This window comes from Pinus tabuliformis, chromosome 9 (assembly GCF_031772625.1).
Source record: "Pinus tabuliformis cultivar Carrire ecotype Pingquan chromosome 9, CPIR1, whole genome shotgun sequence".
Lineage (NCBI taxonomy): Eukaryota > Viridiplantae > Streptophyta > Pinopsida > Pinales > Pinaceae > Pinus > Pinus tabuliformis.
Window position 1 is genome coordinate 1,385,653,404 of NC_142307.1, and position 7,131 is coordinate 1,385,660,534.

The window sequence follows — 7,131 nt, forward strand, 5'->3', positions numbered from 1 at the left end:
TAATCAAAATATTTTTCTTAATACCTTCATCAATTTCAAACTTTTTCCCTCCCTACACCAACTTCAAATTTTATTTTCATTTTCCTACCAAAATACTTCTTTATACTTCATTTACTAATATAAAGGATTAATATTATCCCTCCCTTTTCCAAAATAGCTAAGTCACATGACACAAAAACACAAACGCAAAAGATAAGAAAATACAAATATTCGACAAGTGACTTAGTGTCTCCAAAGAACATAACACAGAGGGCACATATATTACATATTGAAAAATATAATATGTATTTAAAAATATAACAAATTAATCAATTTACACATATAATATGAAATATAAAACATTTAAATAATGATAATATAAATTTAATCATATAACTAATGCATATAATCAAAATAGCATTGAGTGCAATCTATTTCTGAACTAAAAATACATCAACAAAAAGAGCTTAAATGACTTGTACAGTAAAATAAAGCCATACTACAACAAATAACTAGTTCTATATATCATCAAAATCATTATTTATATTGGGATTCTCATCATTAATATCACCCTTTAAGCATTAAAATAAAATAGAAAAATCTTAGCATATCAAATTGAAATTCTATTTGAGTGATGGGTGCATTTTTATTAGGTCATGACACAAGAGTTCAACAAATAATGCCACCAACATCAAGGTACATAGAGGGCTTAATCATCTTAATTAAATGTTAGTCCCATACCCTCATACATGGCAACTCCAATGGGAACATTGCAAACCCCCAATCCTAAAATCTTGAAAATTATAAAGTCTATCTTGAAAATTGTTAAATCTATTGAATTTTGAGTGGGATCTAAAATTCTATTTTCTCCATATAAAATCTAATGATAATGTTAATGGTAATTAATGGTAGTATTAAAAAAATAAGTAAAGTGACATTCTTCTTTAAGGAGAATGTCACTTTGATTTTAAGAATTTTAAATTGCCATTAATTGCATAGCAATAGTGTTAAATTGGCAACTAGGGCCAAACTCCATGTGGGTCAGCTTATTTATGGCAGCTGATAATTTTATTGGATCCCTCTCGTCGAGAGGTGTAGGATTGATCCAAAGATCATCCGATTCCGATAAGTATTTATGGAGATATGAATTTATTTTGTTTATGTAATTATAGTCAAGCCGACAAGCTCTTATGTAGGCTCTAGAAGCCCAACCGACGTGTCTATTCATCATCCTCATTTTGGTATAAATAGATGAGGATTTGATATCATTTACACACACGTATTCTTGAGGTGATCTCCTCTCCACGTCTGGGTTTTTGGAGAAGGAGAGAACCAAAAGAATACGCTGGCTTAAGAAGGAGCCCTAGCTGCAAATGATGCCCTAGCTGATCCAACGCAGTCAATTACTTATACGCTGTTCAGGAGGAGACCTTATACGCTGTACATAGAGACTTGTTGACATAGCTTAAGAAGATAAAGAAAAACTCACATTCCTCTCTGAATTTTCAGGTGATTGAAGGAGTAGAGATCTGCTTAAATGGAGAAATAAATCTAGGGTTCAACTGCTACCTCGGATGGGTATAAGGAGCAGAAGAACCCAAGCTAATCTACACTCGGCATACCTGTGATTTGAAGGTGAAGTTATCAAATGGATAGAGCGGATATAGATACAGTATTGACATGCGTTTTGGGATAGATACTCTCAGCATAGTCATGGCCAGATCTTGATGCATTAATAATGATGCAAAATTGATCGAAGTTCTGGAGCAGAGATCTCACCTTGGGATACCTATGAATTGAAGGCACAAAACTCGGATCGATGAGACAGATCTCGGATAAGAATACTGTATTGGCATAAGTAGATTCCTGTAGCAGTCTCGGTATACATTCTCGGCATAATCATGACAACCTCGACATATCTTTGATGCAGTAGATTCCTGTAACAGTCTATAACTACATTCGGATCTGTACAGGCATACTCGCACAACAGTCTATAACTACATTCGGATCTGTACAGGCATACTCGCACAACAGTCTATAACTACATTCGGATCTGTACAGGCATACTCGCACAACAGTCTATAACTACATTCGGATCTGTACAGGCATACTCGCACAACAGTCTATATATATATAACTACATTCGGATCTGTACAGGCATATCTCAATAGAATAACCAATGGCCTCGACATACTTGTAAGGATCTCGAAGACTGTGTTGATATCTCGCACAACAGTCTATATATATACAGATCTTAGTGAAATCCTTATGACAATACAAACATGGAGTACCAGATCTAGGAGGTGTGATGAGGACGCAGTGTTGACTGAAGTTCTGGACCAAATACACTCTCGGCATACCTATGACTTGAAGTAGAGAAGAACTCGGACGAGGGTACCATATTGTCTTGGTATATAAACCTCGGTGGCATACCTGTAGCAGCCCAAACACAATGAACAGCAGTGACAGATCTATTCTCTTGGCTCAATGAAGATTATGTTAGTAGTTACATAACTCTGATATCGAAATAGGTTTCGATGATGGTCAAGAGATCCTTGGCATGCCAGTAAAAGGACACAGTCTCAACATAATAAGAATGATAAGGATAAACAATCTCAGATCATGATGATGAAAGAAGCAGCATAATGGGCACATTAAGTAAGGAGCAGCATACTGATGATCAGGGCAGCATGATGTACGAACAACATAAGGATAGTTGAAGCAATATGTCTTCAAATATCAAAAGTCAAAGTGTTGACTTCTATTGTAATTGTACTCTCTCTCTCTCTCTCTCTCTGCTGAACTTTGAAGATAAAAGAAGATTTGATCAAAGGGTTTCCCCACACATTGTGGGGTTTGTCCCTGGCTCGCGCCATATCTTGTGTCCTCTTGCCTTGGCTTGTCTTCTGCGATTTATATTTATGTTCTATCTGCAGTTTATCTTAATGCTGATGTGATTGCTAACAGTGAAAATTTAAATAAATTGCTCTAGCATAGAACATACCAAATCTTAACAAATAGTAATACTTGGATAAAACCACTTCCCAACACTTGGAATCCCTTCTAAAATTGCTTAATTTCCCTTAGTTGCATTCCAAATCCTTTGAGATCTCTAAAACTATGACTAAGTTGCATGAGAATAAGGCAATAAATGATTTTAAGATGCTTTTTTCACTGGACACATGTCCAAAATTTGCGACACCAATGGATCTTGTGTCTAACACCAATTAAACTCATGTTCTACGAATAGGACATGATTCAAACTCATATCAGACACGTGTCACTTGTGTATTTTGTCTGACACTTGAAATGCGTGACACAAGGGAGGAGGATCACATGTCATGTTACTTAGCATAATAGATACATCTCTCAGTACCTTTAATTAATATTACCCCTCCATATTCCTAATTAAAAAGCTTATATGTATATATTCTCTATACATTCACCCACTTCAAGGATCGATATTAACCCCTAACCGAACACTTCTTATTATACTTTCATGAACTTGATAGAACAATATTGGCTCCTCCAGTTTCCTTTTAAGAAATTCTTTCTTTACCTTCATGAACTTAAAGAAACATTATTAACCCTTCCATTATCCTAATCAAAAACTCCTCTTTACAACTTTACCATCTATGTTAGAACAAGAGTCAAGGGACCACTTTCGCTAAGTCAAGGCCATCATTTCTAAAGACTTTGTTTATGCAAAAATATGTCCTCATAAGGTGATGCAAGAGAATCTCTAGCCACTCAAGGACAAAATTGGCATGGATGAACAAGAAGGAAGAACATTGAATAATATGAAATGGTGTGGATTGATTAGGTTGTGTAAGGAAGAAATCATGGTGTGTTGCATGTTCTAGTGTGTAGGTCATTGTGAAGTGAAAGGAGGAGACATGGAGAAGGCCTACAAAGTGTTTAACAATTTTTTATCCAAGAATATGGCCATTGACCAAGATTAATGTGAGAGTTCTGTAGAACATTGGAGGGAAGGTCCCCAAAAGTTCCACAAAGAAATTTTGGGTTAGATCATGAATTATGGATCACTAAATGGGAAGCCTATAATATATTGGTGACACCAAAATGAATGGAGGGGATAAAAGTATCACATCCATATAAGGATGCCATGTGATGGGGGGGTCATACAAATGGTGGATCCATATAGAATCAATGAAGTTAGCATGGCGATTGGGAGAACTATCAAGGGATTAAAGGAAGTAGAGAAGGTTTCATGTTACATATAGATTGTCAATCTTACCAGGGTTTGGTAGGAAAATTAATTTAACCTAGGAACCTAGTAACGAGGAATAAGTAAAGAAAAACATGGAAGAAAGGGGCCATTCAACCATGGTTTATATTAGAGAATAAGATTTAAAAGAAAGAACTAAAAATTGGAAGCTCGTAGGAGGAAGAATATATGAGTCTAGAACTTGTAGAAGGTTTGATAGGGTTTTTTGTGCAATCTTACAACTTGATATGTAGCAGCCAATTAAATTCTATTCATAGATAATAACTTTACTCTACTCTATCAAACAAGTAACAAAGATTCAAACTAGGGTTATTAGATAAAAGGGAAGAGGAGAATATGTAATTTAGTTCTCCTTGTTGAATCTTCATGGTTGGATTGATGGAAAGAAAAGGAGGTTCTGGCTCCAACATCCTTCTATAAAAGATAAGAAAAATAGTGTTCCTCCTTTGCAAGTTGTAAAAATATAGATTTGACTTGTTAAATAAAGAAAAAAAACCTTTGAATCTACCTGCAAGATTCAATGGCATATATGCATAAGAATTCAAATAAAAGCACTAAACCAACAAAGTTAAATGGGGTAAATGGAGGATGTTATATTTCCAAGAAGAAAGATATACATCAACAAGATCTATACAATATGAAGTGATGTGACTAAACTAAATCCCTTCCCCTTGTAGTTCGATCATCTTTAAAGCTTATTATGCCCAATGGGCTTAAATTTTCACTAGCTTAAATTAAGTTTGGTAGAATTTCCATAAAAAAGAGAATCACAATAGTCAAAGCCCAATGTCCAAGGAAAAGTTCATATATCTAGACGGAAGTCACACCAAAATATAGATAACACATATTAAAGATGCTTTTAAATACTATGGAAAAAGATGCTCTTAAATAGAGTGCGAGGTTTCTAATGGTTTGTTGTTATTAATGTGACTCGTTACTCAAGAAATACTAAGGCATAATATGTACACAACATTGATAAAGGATGAATAGATCACCATACTCCATATAAAGCACATTGACTTTTTCACAAGTGGTTAATTATGACGCAATAAACATAGAAGAGTGTGATCCCAATAAAAGGTACAATAGACTTTGCACAAACAATCAAGCTTGAATTAATCAATATGGGTTAAATTCACATAAAGTATCAACTTAATCATCGTGGATTAATTCACACAATCTATCAACTTAAGATTGATTTAATCAACTTAGGAAAATCCCTACATCAATTTTGATCTTTTCAATGGTTGTGTACTACTCAGGGAGAGCATGCTCATTAATTTCAATTTTATTTAGCCTCTTTTGTACATATTTAATGGGGAAAATCATGCATATCATTAATATTGAGGCTAATATATGGTCTCTCAAGGTTTATTCTATGTCCAATTATAGGTTTTAATCTTGTACAATGAATTGTTGCAAATATATTGTTAATAAAAATAGAAAATATACATACACACACATTTAGCACAAAGATTTTACTTTGGAAATCCAAATGAGGAAAACCAAAAAAGTTTTATCTTCAAGTATATTCTATCTTTACAATGTTACCATACAATGATATATATATATATATATATATATATATATATATATATATATATATATATATTTTGGCATGTGGTTCACGAGCACCCTGGTCAGTGAGTGATCGCTACGTCCACGGAAAAATCTGGGTGATAGCTGGGCTAAATCGCCCCTCGGCCTACTACAAGACCTGACCCCAAGGGCTTCGGGTGGATTCGACCCTGTGACCTCCCGATGGCGAGGCACGATTTTTGACCAATTAAGCTAACCCTTGGGGCTTATATATATATATATATATATATATATATATATATATATATATATATATATATATATATATCCTCCCAATCCATTAACCTTGGATTAGAATATAACCATAGTTCCTTAACTAGAATTACATTACCATGGACCTCAAAACCATGTGCCATGAAACCACCAAAGACAAAAACCATACCAAAACAACCACTTAATAAAATACTCTCCCTAAAAAAATATTAATGATTTTTTTGCCCAACAAGCCCCTTTGGGATCCCACATAGGGGCTACTATCCTCTTGGTGACCCCTCGTTGTGCCCAACGTAATGAATCACATGTGGTGATAATCATGCAAAGAATATAACACACAACTAACATTCTCTTATTTGTCGTTTTCTTTGCATTTCAAGCACCACAAGGGTTCTTGATCAATGCTCCAAGAAAGCAACATCCAATGTTTCTTTGCACCAAGAAAATTTCTTAGTCCTCATACAATTTATTAGTGAATCTGCAACATTCTTGAAGGTGTCCACCTTCACCAACAACACTATCTTGTCTTCAAACTCTCCTCTCACAAAGTGATAATAAACATCAATATGCTTTGCCTTATAATGATAAACTAGGTTCTTCTCTAGGAATATTACACTCTTACAACCATAATCTATCATTAGAGTTTGCTATACAAACCTAATACTTGAACACACTATTTGTAACAATTCTACATCCTTGCTTGCATGAGTGCATGCCATGTATTCAGCTTTTGTAGTTGAGAGTGTGACTATAGACAATCTCTTTCTTATCCAACCAATTGATCATCCAAATGGGTTAAACATATCCACTTTAAAATATTTTGTGATCCAAATCTATATTCAGTTCTACATCAACAACCCCATGCATATCCAACATTCTATCCAACCCTAGTCTTCCTTAGTAGCAAAATCAATAACTACCACGTAAATACTTAAAAACCCTCCTTATTGTCTCACAATGTTCCTTTGGTTTTGACATATAACTTCTCAAAACCCTCATTGCATGCGAAATGTTCAATCTAGCATAGACCATTGCATCCATCAAATTACCTATAGCACTATCATAAGGAATAAGGGACATGTCCTCTTCCT